General features: G+C 46.7%; 1 protein-coding gene across 3 annotated transcripts in view; it reads right to left on the bottom strand.

The window, feature by feature from the left end:
* Positions 1-20624, bottom strand: part of PKNOX2 (PBX/knotted 1 homeobox 2) — a 320839-nt gene that overhangs the window by 276130 nt on the left and 24085 nt on the right. Inside the window, exons 3-5 of one of the 3 annotated variants that reach the window (XM_054661696.2) lie at positions 13888-13935; positions 12505-12553; positions 7562-7681 (exon numbers count right to left, since the gene is read on the bottom strand). The exons of 1 other annotated variant lie outside the window; for it this stretch is intronic. The gene's annotated coding sequence lies outside the window, so the exon portion shown is untranslated. Of the gene's footprint in view, positions 1-7561; positions 7682-8274; positions 8315-12334; positions 12554-13887; positions 13936-20624 lie in introns of all 3 variants that reach the window. One more of the 3 variants, XM_054661694.2, reaches the window with a different exon arrangement.

The following is a 20624-nucleotide window of genomic DNA, read 5'->3' as shown; positions in this document are numbered from 1 at the left end:
AAGCCTCTAATTTCCTGACAACCAAAATGCTGTCTCCAGGGTATGTGCACCCTGCCAGAGTGGCAGACAATGCATCGTAGCCTTCCCTCTGCACAGGTGGGGGTACAGGGACTCGCTGTTCTCACAGCTCTGGGCCCCATCCCCACCACAATTTTTTTTCCTGGGAGGGGCTCCCCAACCCAAAGGGTGGGGACTCCTAGAAAGAATGGCAATTTCAAGTTGTTTACAATCACCACATATCAACCTCCTCTCTGCCTTGTGTGAGCAAGGTCAGAAAGCACAGAAGACCATGTACAGGGTCCCAGTTCCTTTCCTCCTGGCTGCGTGGCATCTCTTCAGCCCCAGTCTTAGAGCACTGAATTATTCACAGAAGCCAAAGTCATGGCTTCCCTTGGGTCACCCACTCAAGAATGTAAACCCCCTGACTCTCAGAAAGGTCTTACTTATTGCTTGGACTCCTGTGGACCTGTGTGCAGCTGCAAACACACGCATGGCATGCACTCATCACATACGGACTGTTAGGACACAGACACACAGTCACACTGACACGTGTTCACACAGAAACACAGTCACACGTTCACATGGAAACACTGACACATGGTCACACAGTCACACAATCACATAGACACATGGTCTCACAGAAACACAGTCACAGTCACACTGACACATGTTCACACAGAAATACAGTCACAAGTTCACATGGAAACACTGATACATGATCACACAGTCACACAATCACACAGACACACAGTCACGATGACACATGGTCATGCAGAAACAGACACATAGTCACACAAACAGTCACACAGAAACAGTCACAGTCACGAGGTCACTTGGAGACACTGACACATGGTCACACAGTCATACAATCACATAGAAATACAGTCACACTGACTGTTCACACTGACACACAGACACAGTCACACACACAATCACACAGAAACACAGTCACAAGTTCACATGGAAACACTGACATGATCACACAGTCACAAAATCACATAGACCTACAGTCACACTGACACATGGTCACATAGAAACACAGATACATAGTCTCACAAACACCCAGTCACACAGAAACATTACACAGTGACAAGGTGACATGGAGACGTTGATACATGGTCACATAGATACACAGTCACTTTGGCATGCAGTCACACAATCATACTAACACAGTCACACAGAAACACAGACACAGTCACACTGACACAGTCACACAGAAACAGTCACAAGTTCACATGGAAACACTGATACATGATCACATGGTCACACAATCACATAGACACACAGTCACACTGACACATGGTCACATAGAAACAGACACATAGTCACACAAACACACAGCCATACAGAAGCACTACACAATCACGAGGTCACGTGGAGACGCTGATACATGGTCACATGGTCACACAGACACACAGTCACACTGACACACATTCACACAGAACACAGACACAGTCACACAGTCACAAGGTTACACGAAAACACTGACACGTCATCACACACACAGTCATAAGGTCACACAGAAACACTAACATACAGTCACATAGTAACAAAGTCACACAGACACACAGTCACAAAGTCACATGGAAACACTGACACATTATCATACAACCACACAGTCACAGAGTCACACAGGTACACAGTCACAGGGACACACAAGCACACAGTCACACAGTGTGTAAGGACTTCTCTGAATGGCTTTGATCCCGAGGCCAGGTGAGAGATTAAGGGGGAAAAGGGATGTAGTCAGTGAGTGAACACCTATCTGTGTGGCATGCCTGCTGACACTGGGGACTATGCTGCACAGGGAGGGTGGGGAAGCTGGTCTTGACCCATGCAGTTGCTGCATTCTGAGCTGGAGCAGGTGTGGGGGCAGCATCCTTAGTCAGGATCAGCCTTTGAACTCTAATTCTCTTCCTGCACCAACCCCCACCCCCAGGTGTATTCTCACCCCTGTCCCAGGCTCACTCCATCCTGGCTGTCACAGGGCAGGCTTAGGGTGAAATAAAAAGCCTCCACTGTCCCCACCACACCCCCGCCCCGTGCATTCCATCAATGTGACAAATGCTCTCTGGGCAGGACCCCTGAGGCTGTCTTCTCTGCCACCAACCCCTCCTTGCTTCCCAATGAGTCCAGAGAGACATGAGCAGAGGGGTGATGGATAGCCCTGTCTTATTGTTCCAGACTCCGAATCCAACAGGGGCCTGGGAGAGCTGTATAAATCATAGCCTGGGCTGGGCTTTCACCAGCGCAGCTCGACAAGAGGAATGGAGGGCGAGGGACCATAAAACTGTCTATGGGCTAAGTTGTTTCATTTCAAGCCAGGGCCAGGGAGAGAAAATGTTTGGTTCTTGGGAGACAGACTCATTTGAATAGGATAGATAAGCTGGTGGAGGTCTGCATGTCTGGGTGCTCAGAGAGACCGAGAAAGGCTGGTCTCACAAGAGGACAGTGGATGAATCGAGTCACCCCTCATCTCTGGTACCTCATTCCCACAATACAAGAGGCGTGGGGCAGTGCTCATGTCCCAGACTGTGAGAATGTTTGGAAAAATTTGCCTCTAGTGAGGAGCGAAGATTCTCATCCCAGCTGGCTGATAAATTATACTTTTCCCTTCTCTGAAGTAGGAACAGCTGGGCAGGCTCTGGCCATCAGACTGTGATCAGGTAAAACAGGAGCCATTCCCATTTCATTTGCTCAGACATTTAGTGAGCAGCTACTATGTGCCAGAGGCTGCGCCAGGTGCTAGGGGCACAGGGCTGAAAAGAACAGAATCATGTGGCCCTGCTCTTGAGGCTCTCACGGTCTAGTGCAGCAGACTCATAAATCCATGCTTGTAATTCAGGATTGCTTATTTCACGTTTCTTTATCACCTTTAGCATCTATGACAAATGCTTGTATTTATTGACTTGTTTACTTTTCTCCCCTCATCAGACTGGGAACTCCTTAAAGGGAGAAAAGAAAGGGAACCAACATTCGAGTGCCAATTATGTGCTGTCACTGGGCGCTTTGCAGTCACTTCACCGCCAAAGCGGTTCATCATAGGTTCCACTATTCTTATTCCACAGATGAGAAGATTGAGGCTCAGAGAGATTAATTCATTTGCTTGTGGCCAAAGCTAGCATGTGGTGGAGCTGGGACTCAACCTGAACGGGTGTGGCCCCAAAGTTCTGGCTTGTTCTCCACATACTGCTCAAGGGGTACCTTCAGCACCTGAAGCAGGGCCTACCTCAGGGAGCAGTTGATTATACAAAGTAAGGAAGGAGTACAGAAGAGCGTGGGGTTAATGCTGAGAGGGAAGGGGGTTAGGGAAGACTGCACAGGAAGGGATTATGGAAGTTTCGAGGAATAAATGGAATTTGCCAAAATGACAAGGAACAAAACGTCCAGTCTACAGCCATCCCACTCTGAACGCACCCGATCTCGTCTGGAATGTCCGTCTAGGTGGAAATGGCATGGAGGCATGAAACAGTGTTGTGTGTTCTGATCACCTACTCAAAAGCTCCCTGCTTCCTCCATGACTTCCCCTACTCCTCCCATTCCTGTCTTAGGAAATAGGAGCTCAAGAATTGGATAAGAACCACATGGGGCCAGGAGCAGTGGTTTATGCCTATAATCCCAGGACTTTAGGATTGCTTGAGGCCAGGAGTTCAAGAGCAGCCTGGGCAACTTAGCAAGGCCCCATCTCTACCAAAAAAAAATTTTTTTTAATTAACCAAACATGTTGGTGTGCACCTGTAGTCCCAGCTACTCGAGAGGCTGAGACAGGAGGATCACTTGAGCTTGTGAGGTTGAGGCTGCAGTGAACTATGATCATACTACTGTACTCCAGCCTGGGAGATAGGACAACACCCTGTCTCAAAAATAAATAAATAAATAAATAAAAATAAAAAACACCTGGACACACAGATGGCAGAGTGACCCCAATGGGGCCACTGTACAATGGAGTAGAGTGTTTTTGTTTTATTGTTATTGTTATCTTTTCTGAAACTAGATTATAACTTCCGTGAAGGTAAGATCCAGTCTGCTTTGCTCACAAGTATGATTTCAACACCAAGAGCAGTGTCTGATTAATTTTGGAATCAGTGAACAGAACTGGACCAGGAAAAGGGGCATTCTCTACCTCTCTGCCCTCTCAGGAGGCTGGTGTAACTGGGCCAAACTGGAAGCGCCTCCTGTTTGGGGTCATGGAAACCAAAAGCCAGACAAGCACCAGGTGGGGCCCGAAGGAGGTGAGGCCCCGAGTCCTTGAGCAGCTGGTGCCATCCAGCTTTGCCTTCTCTGTCTTCTCTGCCTCCTCCTGTCTAATTCAGGAGCCAACAACAGGACATGCGCTCAGAGAAAGGGGCCAGGGAGCAGACCTTGGGCCTGCCCCAGGCTTCAGCTCATGCAAAAGGTGCAAGAGTCCATATGGGGCAGGAGCCTGAGGAACACCAATACCGAAGGGACAACTCAAAGAAGAAGAGCCTGCCAGGGGGACTGAGGAGTGCCCAGAGTGCTGTGACATGCAGAATGGCGCCGGTCACCCCCCACCTTCTTCTCTGGCATTGTGGCTATCATCCCAGAGAAGCCTGTGAATTATCAGCTCAGCCTCTGGAAACAGCAAAGGTAATAACCAAGGGCAACAGGAATGGGAGAGGAAAGAATAAACATAAAAACAGTGGACGAGAGAGTTCCACCATTGTTTTTCTGAAAAAAACAAAGAAGGAAGAATGGTAACTGGCTCCACAGAGAGAAGTCACAAGCCCAGAGCCTGTGATGGGGCTGAGCGACTCTGCAGAACCCTGAGTGGAGGAGCCCTCTGAGGCACCAAGCTCAGTGGCCTGGGGTCAGGCTCCTGGCTGGACAGCAGACGATGGTGGGAAGCCGGTTTTTAAAAAAGGGCTCCATGCACCCCACACAGCCACTCAGCCAGTCTCCTCTGTCTCCAGAAAATGAACTTTTTTCTTTGAAAAAACTGAATAAGAACAATACTGGATTTGGGAACACCAAGTATGGTGGAAAGTGAAAAGAATTAGGGAGCGGTCTGCATGCTCAACTGTGTGCCCTTCTGTCCTTTTCCCGGCCTTGCTAGCAACTCCCCAATACCACCAACCTGAGCCAGTAGATTGCAAGGGTTGAAGAGCCCCAGAGGGAACTGCAGTTACTGGTATCAAAGGCACCTCAATAAGAAGGTTGGCTTGTGACCCAATAACCTATAGGAAGCCCACTGGTTAACAAACTGCCCAGTTACATCCCAAGCTCCCCACATCAACTTTTAGTGCCTCTTTCTCAAATATGAACAAACAGAGGATCACCAGATATTTAAAGAAATTTGCAAACATGGAAAAGGGAAACTAAAACAGAAAAAAAAAAAAAAGGAGGAGGAATGGAGCAATAGAGCTCTTGCAAGGAATAAAAGAAAGTTTCAAAAGAGCAGTAATGCTTCAAAAACACTCTCAAAAAGAGGAAAAAATGTACTCATAAAACAATGAGATTACAATGAAAAGATAAATTTTTAATTTTAAAAGCCTCTTTGAAATTAAAAATATAACTAAAAGTTTTTCAAAAATTGAATATAAAGTTTAGAAGATAAAGTTGAAGAAATCTTTCAAAGAGTGAAGCAAAATGGTAGAGATGGATAATAGGAGAGAAAAAAAGACATTAGTCTCCTAATGAGCCCAGCACAAAGAATAGAAAAGATATATACCAATGCCCACCACCTTCATTATCATGACATTTTAGAACATAAAACATTTTAAAAGTCCTAAAACACAGGTAAAAGAAACGAGCATAAAAACATCAAACTTTTGGCTGGGCGCTGTGGCTTACGCCTGTAATCCCAGCACTTTGGGAGGCCGAGGCAGGCGGATTACGAGGTCAGGAGATCGAGACCATCCTGGCTAACATGGTGAAACTCCGTCTCTACTAAAAAATACAAAAAATTAGCCGGGCGTGGTGGTGGGCGCCTGTAGTCCCAGCTATTCGGGAGGCTGAGGCAAAAGAATGGCGTGAACCCGGAGGCAGAGCTTGCAGTGAGCCGAGATCGCGTCACTGCACTCCAGCCTGGGCGACAGAGCGAGACTCCGTCTCAAAAAAAAAAAAAAAAAAAATTAAACTTTTAAAAAGAGCAACCTCAGATGTTAAAAGATATCAGAGAAATGCCTTTTACATTCTGAAAGAAACTGTTCTTTAATCTAAAATTCGATACCCAAATAAATTATCAGTCACATATCACAGTAGTCTACAGATATTTTCAGATATTCAATGACTCAAGAAAATGACCTCCTAGGCACCCTATCTTAGGAAGTTATTGGAGGATGGGGTTTAATAAAGTTAGACTATAGGGCAACATAGAATACATGGAATTCAGGAAATAGGGTATTTACCACAGGAAGACAATAAAGGAAAAACTCAAAATTATGGTAAATTGAAGCCTCTGGATGACAGTTAAACAGCATTCCTATAAAGCAGCTAATCCAGGTTGAAACAGAAAAACACAAGATTCTTGGAGGGATTACTATATGGGGAAAAAGTAAAACAGATGAGCCTGAATGCATAGAAAGTAAATTCCAGGAAAAACAATGGATTGTATGAAAAAGGACACAAGGTCACATTGTACTACTTGACTTGGTAGCAAATTATATTTGCATAGTCATTAGCATAGAAACATCAAATAGTGATTGAACTAAAGAGTAAGTTTATGTTGAAGAGATAGGAGGAGGGGAAGAACAAGGATGGAGTTGGGAGACAACACCATGAGAGAATTAAGTTCTCTACATGGCAGTAAATCAATACATAATTCCTAAAATTGGTCAATTAAGTAGTAACAATATAAGCATATTATTTAGAAACACAGCGATATACACAAAAAAGAAATGAGATGTAAGAGTTGATGGTAACTGCCTTGGGGCAGGACTTGGGAGCGTGGAGAGGTGAGGCGAGGCCACTGTTGATTTCCAAACTATCTATATATATTCTTTGATAAATAAAAATTAAACTTTTATAAGAGAGTCCACATGACATGCACACATCCCAGCTCAGCTTTTCAGGCTGTGGGATCAGATGAGGATTTGTGGTCAAAGCTCTGACCGAAATAAACGATGCGTCTTTATCCGCGTTTCTGCAGATACCCCTTGGGGACCTGACACAGTGGTTGGAGGCCAGTAGGCTACGAAGATAAAGAATCCTGACCCTGGCCTACAGCTGTGGAGGGTACAGGCAATTCTCAAATATGCTGTGATATTTCATGTCTGTGCATGCTGGTCTCTCTGATTAGAGTGCTTCAACAAATAAAGCTCTAATCACCTAATGTGGTGGACATCTCTTCAACCTTTAAACACCTCCAATCTATCTCCTCTCCTAGAAAGCCTTTCCTGAACCCTCCTTCCCAAAGAGAGAGTTATTCCCTCTTTTCACCTATTTTTGAATCTTCTGTGGATGCATCTAGCAAAGCATCCATCACCCTGTGTTTCGGTTGTAAATAAACCATCTCTCCAACTGATTTGTGATTCTCTCTGTGGCCATCAGCTTATGCTGGTTATGCTGTGGGATAAACAACCATAAAATCACAGCAGCTCACCATGCAAAGGTTTATCTCTCATTATGTTACACGTCGGCTGTGGCACTGGCATTCCATGTCTTCTCTTCATTGTGGGACCCAGCTAGAGAGGCCTGGCCCTATTCTGGGCATGCCGCTCTTCTAGAAGATAAAAAAGAGAAAATGCAGTGGAACCACAAAATGTCCCTGAAACCTCCTGCTCAGGCTTTGAGGAGAAAGCTTCTGCTCAAATTTCACTGGCCAAAGCAAGCCACATGACCAGGTCTGACATCAGTATAAGCCTTTCACAGGGCAAGGCAGCAAACAATTGGGCACACTAATACCGTCTGTCACAGTCTCCTTGTAGGTTTCACATCTTATTTTGATATCCTGGCCCTAACACAATGCTTGGCACCAAGTCAAGTACTCAGAGCATCTTCATGGACTTGAACTGATTATCAGATAATAACTTAGCCTGATACAGGAACCTAAGATCAGAAGGCGATTTGAAGAAGGCAAAGGGCCTGCTGCGGAGCTGGGAGGGCATCAACAACAGGCTCACAGCACGGGAAATAGCACCATGCTCGGAATCAAGAGGCCCAGGTTCCAATTCAGCTGTGAAAAGCCATACCCACCACCCTGGGCTCAGCCTTCGAATGAAAGGGATGACCTCAATAATCCCTGGGGCTCCTTCCAGTTCTCACTTCTTAGGAGCCTGTCATGGAACCCCTCAACCTGGGTCCCTTGGTACTCACTTGCCAATCTGCCAGCTGCCATTAGTCACGGCATCCAGCTCTATGATTAGAAAGAAAATAAGCCCCAAAGTCACTTCATGTGCTAAAATGAATTTCTAAAAACCAAACATTCACCCATGTCAATAGAAGAAAATACAACTATACTTCAAAAATGAATATGTTTTCAACAAAAATGTTATGTGGCAAATGCTCCTTAAACCATTTTCTATTTTGAGCATGTTGCTCTGACAGAGGGATCTCCAGTTACATGAAAACTACTTATGACATTGCAGAGGGTTGTGATTACACATCTGAATGTATATGCACTAAGTTCAGGTTCATGGATGGAAACCATCACATCAGTTGAAACTGTCTTGCACTTAGTAGGAGTTTGGTGTTTGTTAAATGAATGAATATCTGTCTTAATTGTACATCTTGGACACTGAAACTATCATTCCCAATCCAAATTATTCCTATTTTTCTGCTATTTTTGAAAGCTTTGAGGAAAAAGTATTAATCTAAAAGGGTTGAGAAATCCTGTAGCTAATAGGCTGATGCACTGAGAGAATTATTTAGCAGATGCCAAGTCCTGAGCCTTGCGTTCTCAGCACCAGAAGACAAAGGCTGTGATGACCCTGTTTGATTAGAGAAACTTGTGCCTTTAAGTTTCCACCCATAAATCATGGATGCCAGCCTGGGTGTTCACCACCATCAGATAATAATAGCAACATATATTAATACATAGCATTTCCTTTATGCCAGAGCCCTTCCAAGTCCTTTGCATGCATTAACTCTCATCACTATCACAGCAACCCTAGGAAATAGGTACTGTTGTCATCTCCATTTTACTGATGGGAGAATCAAGGTACAAGGATGGTGAGTTAACCCATCTAAGGTCGCACAGTAAGTGGAGGGCCGGCTTTGAATGCAGGCAAGCTGGGTCCAGAGTCTGTGCTGAAGTCACCTCTACGTTATACAGTCTGAGCAGCAGCATGCTGCCAAGTGAGTTGGAGTCATTCCTGGATATAGATGTAACCTGGAACCCGTAAGCATTTCATCACCTCTTCACCCTTAAAGTCTCTTCCCACCCTGTCCTGCAGCAGCCCAGGAGACTATGATTTCTGCGCTCAAACTGAGGGTGCGAGGGGAGAGGTGAGTGTGACTTTGGCTCTCCCAAACACCAGCATGGCTCATTTTTTTAGGTGGATGCCAGTGTATCCTTATCCATCTCCAAGTTTCTGGATGCCATGCCATCCTGCCTGGCAGGGGAGGGAGAGGGTATAAGGAAAGTCACCTTTCCCTGGGACCACAAGGTCCTGTTTCTTGTGGCCACAGCACTGCAATCACCAGGCAAGGCTGTTTCCCGTAAAGATCAATCAATGCTGCCCCCATCCCACGTTCCCACCCTTTCCTGCTCCTCGGCCTACAACTGCTATCGATTACAGCAGAGCAGGGAAGCAAATGCCAAAATATATCAATCAATCACCAAGGTGGCCAAGAGACTTTATTAAAACCACTATGCCTTCTTCTATTTTCCTGCACCCCCCCCAGCTTCCTCGGCCCAGTGGCCATTTCTTTTGGAAGGTTTCCAAGAACTTTGCAGACATGATCTGATGGCTGGTGGAATTTCCTCTATTTGGGGAAAATTTAGACCCAGAGAAGGAGCAAGAACAAGTCCCATAGTGAGAAGATGGAAACCAGGTGTGTGAAAATACGTGCAAGTGTCTGTGCAGTACATATATGAAAATGTGCAAGTATGTGTGTTTGTTTAAAGAAAAACCTAGAACTTAGTCACATTTCAGAAACATTTGGTAATTATCGCTGAAGTTTTTACAAATCAATTCCTTCTGGTCGCTTAATGTCCTTCACTAAGTGGTTTAATTGTGAAATTTCACTTTATAATTGGGTTCATTTTAATGCAGAAAGAGGTAGATTTGCATAAGCAAATGACAAACAGTTAACAAAACCCATTAGCAGAGAGGCAGGACTCTAAAGAGCCGCACACCTGGGTAGTCAGCTCAGAATCAAAGCCTGTGGCAAGGAAATCCCTGCCCTCACCCAGACCAAATTCCAGGCCTCTAACGAGAGGGGAAGGAGGACACACATTTCAAGTGCCTTAACAGATTGCTTAGTCCTAGCAGACTAAGTTGCTAGGATGAGAGGAGACCCTCAGAGAGACAGTTTCATTTGCTTGTCAATGAAAAACCAAAGACTTTTCTTTCTTTTTTCTTTTTCTTTTTCTTTTCTTTTCTTTTTTTTTTTTTTTTTTTTTTGAGATGGAGTCTCACTCTGTCACCCAGGCTGGAGTGCAATGGCGCGATCTTGGCTCACTGCAACCTCTGCCTCCCGGGTTCAAGTGATTCTTCTGCCTCAGCCTCCCCAGTAGCTGGAATTACAGGTGCCCGCCACCACGTCCAGCAAATTTTTGTGTTTTTAGTAGAGACGGGGTTTCACCATGTTGGCCAGGCTGGTCTCGAACTCCTGACCTCAGTGATCCTCCCACCTCGGCCTCCCAAAGTGCTGGGATTACAGGCATGAGCCACTACCCCCAGCCCAAAGACTTTTTTGTCTAAGGAAACTCTGGACAAGGATTTTTTTTTTAACCGGCAGTTTTATACAGCTATCTGACAACTCTTGGTCCAGATGAAAAAAGCATGGACTCAGAGTAGCGGGGCGGGGGGACAGAGAATCTGACTGCCAACTCTCATTCTGCCACGAACTAGCAAGGATCCTCATGCCTCAGTTTCCTCTTCTGTAAAAAGACAACCTAAAACTAGATTATGAGTTCTTATGTTTCCCAAACTCCTGCTATCATCACAAGTAATTGACTCATTCATTCATTCACCCAACAGATATTTATGGCACCCTTGCTATGAGCAGGTTCTGTAGAAATTAGAGAATCATGAGGAGACAGGGTGAGGCCTCAGTGCTGGGGAACACATAGCCATAGACAAGGCCCTACCCTCATGGAATTTATCTTCTAATGGGGTGTTATGGATTGAATTGCACCCCCCACCAGATTCATATGTTGAAACCTTAACCACTAATGTGACTGTATTTAGGGATAAGGCTTCTTTTTTTTTTTTTTTTTTTTTTTAAGATGGAGTTTCACTCTTGTTGCCCAGGCTGGAGTGCAATGGCGTGATCTCGGCCCACTGCAACATCCACCTCCCTGGTTCAGGTGACTCTCCTGTCTCAGCCTCCAGAGTAGTTGGGATTACAGGCACCCGCCATCACACCCGGCTAATTTTGTGTTTTTAGTAGAGACGGGGTTTCACCAGGTTGGCCAGCCTGGTCTCAAACTCCCGACCTCAAGTGATCTGCCTGCCTCAGCCTCCCAAAGTGCTAGGATTACAGGTGTAAGCCACCGTGTCCCGCAGAGAGAGGGTCTTTAAGGAAGTAATTAAGGTTAAAAAAGTTACAAGGGTGGGGGTCTAATCCAATAGGACTGGTGTCCTTATAAAAAGAGAAAAAAACAGAGATTCCCTCCTCCTCATTCTCCCAACCTGTGCACAAAGAGGTCATGGGAGGGCATAGGGAGAAGGCAGCCACCTACAAGCCAAACAGAGAGGCTTCCCCGGAAACCAACCTTGCTAACACGTTGATCTTGAACATCCAGCCTCCAGAACTGTAAGAAAATAAATGTCTGTTGTTTAAGCCCCGCAGTCTGTGGTATTTTGCTACATAGCTGGAGCTGACGGATACAAGGGTAAGCAGGGAAGGGCACAGTGTTATGGGAGCGCAGATTAGGGCCACCCCACCCTGGCTACTGGGGGATGGAAGGTTTTCCAGAGAACCTGCCATCCAAATATAGACCTGAAGGGAGGATTAACAGGTGCAAACAGGAAAGAGTACTCAGGGCAGGACGCCCACACGTGTGAAGACCCTGAGGGAAGAGGAGCAAGTTCTGTCAGAGGACCTGAACACGTTTCTTTATGGATGGAGCCTGGAGGGTGAGATGAAGAGGGGGTGGAATGAGGCTGAGGAGGTCGGGGGAGCCAGCGTGGCTGACATTTCATAAGCAAACACCCTGAAGATCCCAGAGAACAAGCTGCTCCACTTTTCGACACTTCGGACTCACCTCATTGATGCTTCTGATTCTGCTGGAAAAAATGCCAACTTGGGCTCTGCAGGTTCCAAGAAGTCGTGAGCTTTTCCCTGCCACCTGGTTGGCTGCATCATTCCTCAGCATCACTGCGTGTGTTCCTTGTGGAAATGCTTTGCTTGTTCATCCATAAGCTCCCTCCTTACCTTTCAAAGCCTCTTCTGGGACTGCCTCTTCTGGTGCTTGCCTTCAGTTCTGTAAAATTCCATTGCTTTTTATTAATAATTGCTAGTGTTTATTGCATTAGTTAATACTAACCATGTACCAGGTGTTGTTTTAGGGGCTTTATGTGTATTAGCTCTTTTAATCCTCACAACAACACTATGAAGTAGATTCTATTAATTCTAGTTTATGGATGAGGAAACTGAAGCACAGAGAGATTAAACAGTCACTTGCCCAGGGCCGCTTGGCTAACAAACGGAGGAGGCAGGATTAAAACCCAGGCAGTTGGCTGGGGGCAGTGGTGCACGCCTGTGATCCCAACACTTTGGGAGGCCGAGACTGCCTGATCTCAGAAGTTCGAGACCATCCTGGGCAACGTGGTGAAATCTCTACCAAAATACAAAAAATTAGCCAGGCGTGGTGGTGGGTGCCTGTAGTCTCAGCTACTTGGGAGGCTGAGGCAGGAGAATCACTTGAACCTAGAAGGTGGAGGTTACAGTGAGCCAAGATTGCACCACGGCCCTCCAGCCTGGGTGACAGAGGGAGACCCTGTCTCAAAAAAAAAAAAAAAAAAAAAAAAACCCGGGCAGTCTAGCTTGGGTGTCTATGCTCTTAACCACTACGCTGTGCTGTCCAAAAAAAAAAAAAAAAGATGGAAACTGAGGCTTGGCTAGGTTCCCCTGGCTAGGTGAAGCATGGGTGCCAGGACTAGAACTGAGGTCTTCCTGATCCCATGTTCTCTGCTGTTCACACTTAGCGGGGCTGCCTCTTGAGGGAAAGGAGGAGAAGCAGATGAGTTTGAGGACCACTCAGGAGGTAGACGAGCTAGGACTATCATGGGGGTAATCAAAGAATATGGGATACAATAGGAAGCCAAGGGCAAAGCCAGGTTTCTAGCTCAACTGTGCAGCCAAAACTTCATCATCTTCTGCCACTTTATTTTATTTATTTATTTATTTATTTTGAGACGGAGTCTCACTCTGTCACCCAGGCTGGAGTGCAGTGGTGCAATCTTGGCTTACTGCAACCTCAGCCTCCCAGGTTCAAGTGATTCTCCTGCCTCAGCCTCCTGAGTCGCTGGGACTACAGGTGCGTGCGACCACGCCCAGCTAATTTTTATGTTTTTAGTAGAGACGAGGTTTCACCATGTTAGCCGGGATGGTCTCGATCTCCTGACCTCATGATCCACCCGCCTCGGCCTCCCAAAGTGCTGGGATTACAGGTGTGAGCCACCGCGCCCGGCCTGCCACTTTATTCTTTATTCATTCATTCTTTCGTTCATTTGACACATACTGTGTTTCAGGTGCTGGCTGGGAAAAGCAGGAATTGGGGAGCGGGTAGATACTGAGACTGGCCATGACACTCACCAGGCCTTACTCCTTCCCCTTGTCCATGGAGCTCAAGGACTTTGCATTCTAGGGCATGGGGTTGATAAATAAATTATTACAACGTGATTATAAGTATATCAATATATCTACATCTATCTGTCTACCTATCTACCTACCTATAAAAGGAGTACAAGGAAGACAGCCCATCTCTGACTAAAGAAGTCAGGGGGAGCCTCAATCTAGAGAGGGTACCACTGGAGCCAGTGCTGAAGGGTATGATGGGAATATCCTAGGAGAGTATCGGGGATCCTGGGAGCTTCCCTGGAAAGTCTGTGACTGATGCCTGAGCTCTTCAACCAGAGTCATCAAATTCAGATATTCATGCTGAAAGGAGCCTCAGAGGCCCTCTCTATCCACAGGTGAGCCGACTGAGCAGGGCCAGGCCTGGGGTGAAGCGGAATTTCAGGAAGCACCCCGTCTCCAGCCACACAGGCGCCAACCCGCCAGCACCGCCCTGCAAGCAAGGCCTCACCCTGGTCTCAGGCACAGCTCTCTCCAAGGGTCACACAGCAAAGCCAACAGTGCCATGCAAGGACCCCTGCCGCCTGCACTCCAGTCTTCTGCGTTTTGTGATTATGGAGAGCAAGGGAAAGGGAGAAGGAAAAGAAGGGGAAGAGGAGTCAAGAAATGCACCGCAGTCTCCTGTTCCTACAACAGAAAAGACAGCTCTGAAACTCTATATCCACCCACTTCAAGTTCCCGCCTTCCTTCCTCAAGCCTTACGTTCAGAAATGAGGATCTCTTCCCCACAGAGCCCTTCCCTCCCCTCTTTCTACTACCTGCTCTTCCAATTCCACACCTTTTCAACATTTATTTCAGCTGCAGATTGTCTTTCAAAAGCTGGCGGGGCGAGCCCTGCAGAGCCCACCACCGCGGCCAGAGGGTTGTAGTTCTACAGTCAGCCAGCAGGGGGCAGGCCTGCTCCGAGTCTCCGTCCTGCCCCGACCATCCCAGCCCCCCAGCCCAGTCACAACTCCTTAGAGATGCAAATTGAGAGGCAGCCTTCCTAACCCGAGAGGGCTGCTAATTCTCTGACAGTATGCAGATTTCCATCTTGCCTTTGCCTGGGTTTATTTGTTTTACTTTGCAATAAATTTAATACAGACTCCCTGAAGCAGAGAGGCAGATGGACTATAAAGTGCATTTTGAGCAGCCTTAGTTACTAGGTTAGTGTGGGTTTTGATCCCTGCTTAAATTATATCTATGAAATTTGACATGGATTTGGGTCTGGGGTTTGCTGGCTCCTTGGTGCTCTGGAGCGGCTTTTAGAGCATTTACAAGGGTTGATTTGATTATTGGGGCTTTAATTTTTCAGAGGCTAACGAGGAGGCTGGGAAGCCCGGCCGGGGCCTGGCAGGAAGATGGAAAAGCTGGGATAAGTTGGGTTTCTACCTGCCCCAGTGTTCACGGTATCGAAATCGTTTTCTCATGTCCCTCGAGGGGCCCTAAGTCACTCTCACCAAAGAGCTGCATGCGGAAACCTGTTCTGATTCCCGGGGTAGTAGTGCAGCAAGGAGCTAGCTCAGATTCTATGAAAAAAGTCAGACGCACATATGGGACAGACATAACTAAAACATCTATAAAGAAACATTAACAAGAATGGTACAGATCAGCATTGTATAACAATGTAAATTGGATGTGAGGGGACTTGGCAGAAGGACTAAAGTCAACGCACTCCTGTTAACCCCTTTGCCTTGTGCCAGAGTGTGCGGCCTCCCGCTTCCATACTTCCTTCCAGCAGACCCCTGAAGAAAGGAGGCGGAAGGAACTAGGAATGGGATGAGTTGGGTTCTTGCCCTGGCTCCACCGATGACTTCTTTGTTCAGATATTTGGTGAATATATTTAATTTCTGCAAGCTTCAGTTTCCCTCTGCACAGTTGGAATTTCATTATCATGAGGACCAAGTAAGAGATCTTTGGGAAGAATGTGTGTAGGCTGTAAAGGACCGGACCATAAAAAGTGAGTACATGGACAGATGTCATTCCCCGGTTGTGAAATGGTCATTGATGGATTAGGGTAGCAAGGCTTCAAGGCCAGAGAGGAGCTATTAATGGAATTTCCAAAGCCAGTCCATGAGGCAACATTGGTGGAATGAGTTGGGTTTCACAAACTAGCCAAGGTGTGAGACGGCCAGCTTTCTCACTGGTGGTGAGTTCTGCTCACCTGTGTGCGAAGCCTGCCTGCCAGCAGAGGACACCCTGAGAAGGTTCCAGCAGCAGCAGCAGCAGCAGCAGCAGCAGACGCCGAGGATTGTCCTGCAGAGCCCTGAGGGCTTGGCCACCCTGGCTGTGGGAGACTGGCAGGGGCTGCTGCTGCAGATTCATCTTCTCCCGCGTGAATCCGAGTGCAGGCAGAGCCCAGAGACAGAGGAGGGAGGGGAGGGAGGGCCCCTTGGCAAGAACCCAATTCATCCCATTCCTAGTTCCTTCCGCCTCTTTTCTTCAGGGATCTGCTGAAAGGAAGTAGGGAAGTGGGAGGCCCGTCCCTCCTGCCTCCCTCCTCTGCATCTTCACATCTCTTAGGCCAGAGACTGGAGCAAGAAAGGGAGTTTGAGGGGGAACTAAGAGGAATGTGTTTGAAGAGCCAAGAAGAGCAAAGATTTGGGAGCCACCAGAGAAAAGGGGTAGAGAGTAGAAAGAGGCAGGTCGGGGAGAAAGGAAGGAACCATGACACATTGATATTTACTCCTGAAACTTTGAAGAGGATTGTGAACTGCTGGGGGAAGGGGAGAGAAATGAGAGAAGAGAAAGGAAATAACCAGCTCCACATGAAGGAGGGGGTGCGGTACAGGGGAGGTGGAGGCTGAGATTAAATGGAAATGAGGGGCTTGGTCACCATGGAGAAAGAAGCTGGAAGCTTTGGCAGCAGTTTGTCTATTAGGAGGAAAGGCAGGGATCAAAGAAGCTGTGGTGTGTCTATACACACAACCGGATTGGAAAATAACTAGCTGAATTCTGCCCAAAGCAGGGGGGAGGGGGAAGGGAGTGAAAACTGGTTGAATTCTTTCCCAAATAACAATGGTTCTCCCCACGCTCGTTTCTTCCTTCTATCTGTTCCTCTGTCGCCTTAGGAACACACTACACTGAAGCTGTTGGGTTGTGAAGATTTTGTTAAATTAAATTTGGTGACTTCCCCTCCGCCCCAGTGACCTGTGTGTTCAAGGGAATGGAAACCCTACATCCTGTCCCGGATAGAGGAAGGGAGATGGTAGCTGAGGTGGGGAAGGAGGGCGAAAGGAGGGACGCAGCAGTGAGGGTAAACCAGCCGATGCCTTGGTCTTCACGGGACCCTCTGAAGGAGAATGAAGAAATCCAGAAGCAGTGGCCACACAGCCTCTCCAGAACCACAGCGGGGCTGCACTGGGACCCATGCTGGGTCTCTGCCTGACCCTGGGCTTTTCAGAGAGCCCACAAAGGCTTTTCTCCAGGAACACCCTCCCTGTTCCAGACCACACGGCAGGTGCGCAGGCGGGCCAAGGGACAGCTGTCTGGGTGAAGGTGGGGTGGAGTGTGGAAAGATCTGAGACCAAGGCCCACAGGCTCCTCAAACACAGAACAGCGCTGGGGCCAAGAACTGGAGTGGGGCGGGGGGCCTGAGGCCAGGGCCTCCACGTGGACCCTTCCCCTAGCCTGTAAGCATCAGCAGCAGTGCTGAGCAGGGGGGAGGCTGGCTTCCCGGCTGGAGGCAAGGAGACTGAAGGAAGAAGGAATCAAGGTTGCTGAAGGTTAGAGGCTTCAAGGGAAAATGGAGCAGGGGGCAAGCCTCTGACTCTGAGTGTGTGTGAAGAGCAGGGTGGAGAGGAACAGAGCCATACATCTGTCTCTTGCGATCTTCGGGATACACTACACTAACATTTTGAAAATCATTCATCATTTATCTGAAATTCAAGTTTGACTGGCTAGCATGTATTTTGTCTGGCATCCCTATCCCTGGGTCCAAGGGATTGGGGTGATAACCACAAGGCTTATGTCACAAATTGGGTGAGGCCAGGGAACCCTTATAGACCTCAGAGGTCGGTGACTTACAACATACCATGGAGCTTTACCCATGCCCAGGTCCGATCAGTGTGTCCCAACTGTAGCTGGGGTTAGGAGAGCAGCATCGTTTGCAGGCACACTGGGCCATGGGGGAGCTTGGCCAAAACTTCATCTCTGCCAGTGCCTTTAGGAGTGAACCAGAATCCGGCAAGATCAGAGCGACTCCCCCAGAGGAAAAACTGCCTTTTTTCTACATCCACGCGAGTCTTGGAGGCTAGCGAGGCCTAAACTAAACCAATAAGAATGTTCTCCCCGGGGAGAGCAGCTTGCCTCAGTCCTTCTGAGGAGTGTAACTAACACTCTTCTCCAGTCTTTCCCCGTTCATACAACTCTGAACAATACTTCCCTAACCTAAAACTCTCCTCCTGCAGCGGATGCTCTTTCAAATTCTATTCAGAATCCAGCCTCTAAGATGCTACATTCCAAGAGGAAAGAAAATAAATAAATACATAAATCAATAATAATCCTACATTAATTTCAAACTCAGTTACGAACACAGAAGCAAAAAAAATCAATGGTGGCCGAATGAAAAAGGGCAGACTGAAAGGGTTTCTTAATCCAGAAAACTTTTATGATGATATGACACATAATAGAGAACAAAATAAAATTAAAACAATAAAAAAAAGGTACACCCAGCAAGCAGTGTCCTGTTAAATAATTGGATGAGATTCATCAGAGTAGCAACTGGCGCTGAGCGTTTTTTAATTTTCTCCCTGCTGGAGCCTCTCCTCTCACAGTATCAACAAATAGATTAACTACTTGTCAGAGACGAGGCCTTCACACAGCAAAATTGAATTCTTCAGTATTTATCTTCCCCCTTTACACCCCCTGCCCAAAGAGGAATATCTGATCACTTTTTAAAAAAAGATCCCAAATCTAGAAATGATTAATTATGTCCCATGATGCAAAGGGTTAATTCCACCATGGTTCATGAAGGAAAGCCAGGTTTAATAAGAATTGCTAATTGCCTTTTCCTTAGGAAGGAATGAACTTTGAAAGGGCAAAAGACAGAGGCAGCTTCACCCCTTCAATGATGTATCTGTGGCAAGGGCAGGCCCACCGGTGTCACGGTGTTTTAGAGAAACGAAGGTTCTGCAGGAGTTGGACTAGGGAGGAATGGCGAGCCCACGGAGGCACAGCCTGCCACAGAGCAGCCATGGCCACAGGCCCATCCACAGCAATGCTTTCGTTTCAGGAAAACAACGTAATGGTTCAAATTGGACTAATATGGTTAACTTAAAAATTTTTTGCTTTAGAATTTTGTTAGTATTCAATTAATTCTTAGTTATAATGGAGCTACAAACATTGGGAAGTTATACCTATTTTTGGTTTGTACTTTTTGGGTTACACTATGATATAAATAATGTAGGTCAATATTAGATGTCTGGGGAAATATTCTTCCTTTTTTAAAAACGATGTGAACGTTAATCAAATATGAGAAACAATCGGAGGCTGGAAGAACTCAGCCAGAAGGTCCGAATGCCCAGGGGACTAATCCTCACATAATTCACTAGGTAGCATGGGCAAGGCTGTGACTTACTCAGTGTCAACTTGAAAACAGGGATTATAGCCCTGTCATGGTGGCTCACATCTGTCATCCCAGCACTTTGGGAGGCTGAGGCAGGTGGATCATTTGAGGCCAGGTGTTTGGGACTAGCTTGGCCAACACGACAAAACCCCATCTCTACTAAAAATACAAAAATTAGCGAAGCGTGGTGGCCAGTGCCTATAGTCCCAGCTATTCAAGAGGCTGAGGCAGGAGAATCACTTGAACCCCGAAGGTGGAGGTTACAGTGAGCTGAGGTCACGCCATTGCACTCCAGCCTGGGCGACAGAGCAAGACCCTGTCTTAAAAAAAAAATTTTAGTTTTGAACTAGTTATTCCACACCCATTATCTCCAGATCAAACAAGAGAATGGTGTGGAATAACTATTTCAAAAAGTTTAACCATTTAGAAACCATTAAGAAAAGTGTTTTTCCATCACATCATAATAAAGGGTAAGCAGTCTACTTTGAGGCAGATTGTTCTTGGATTTGCATGCTTGAACTCACTGAGATGAAAGAGCTGTCAGCTCCATCATGGTTAACCTAAGAAGACGTCAGGGAGGAGAAGGAGGAAGAGGATAGAGGAAGGAAACTGTATTTAGCCCATTGGTACCTGGCTTAGCTCAGAGACCCTGCTGGGCAGTCTGTCCATCCGTGCTCCATGAAGGTGTTAGTCATAGGCCTTTCTGTTCTGTCCAGTCCCCCTCTCTGCTTCCTCTGTTCTCTTGCCTCCCAGGACCCCCTTCTGAGTTAGTTTGAGAAATGAAACAGAAATGATATCACTTAATGGGGAAGACACTTGTCAGTTTTTCCTGCTCTGGCCTGGCCCAACTTTCTAATCAGCAGTTTTGCATCCAAGGTTGGACCCACTTAAGTAAAACTCAGGCAGGCACAATTCAATCAGATGTTTCAGGGGCTGAGTTCTCTGAAGGAGCAGAAGCAGAAGTGGAGAGGACTGGGGTGTGCATTGGTGCCAAGTAAGCATGTTTTGAAAAAATAGCATGGAAACATAAATTAGTGACATCTTAGGAGGCAGTTCAGACACTTGTTATTCCCAGACTGCAGCAGCAATTTCAGAGTAGTTGGTTTTTTGACATCAAAAGGTAAGAGGCTGCTCAACTATTGGGTTATTT

Source organism: Pan troglodytes, chromosome 9 (genome assembly GCF_028858775.2).
Source record: "Pan troglodytes isolate AG18354 chromosome 9, NHGRI_mPanTro3-v2.0_pri, whole genome shotgun sequence".
Taxonomy (NCBI): domain Eukaryota; kingdom Metazoa; phylum Chordata; class Mammalia; order Primates; family Hominidae; genus Pan; species Pan troglodytes.
This window is presented reverse-complemented; position numbering and strand designations above follow the sequence as displayed.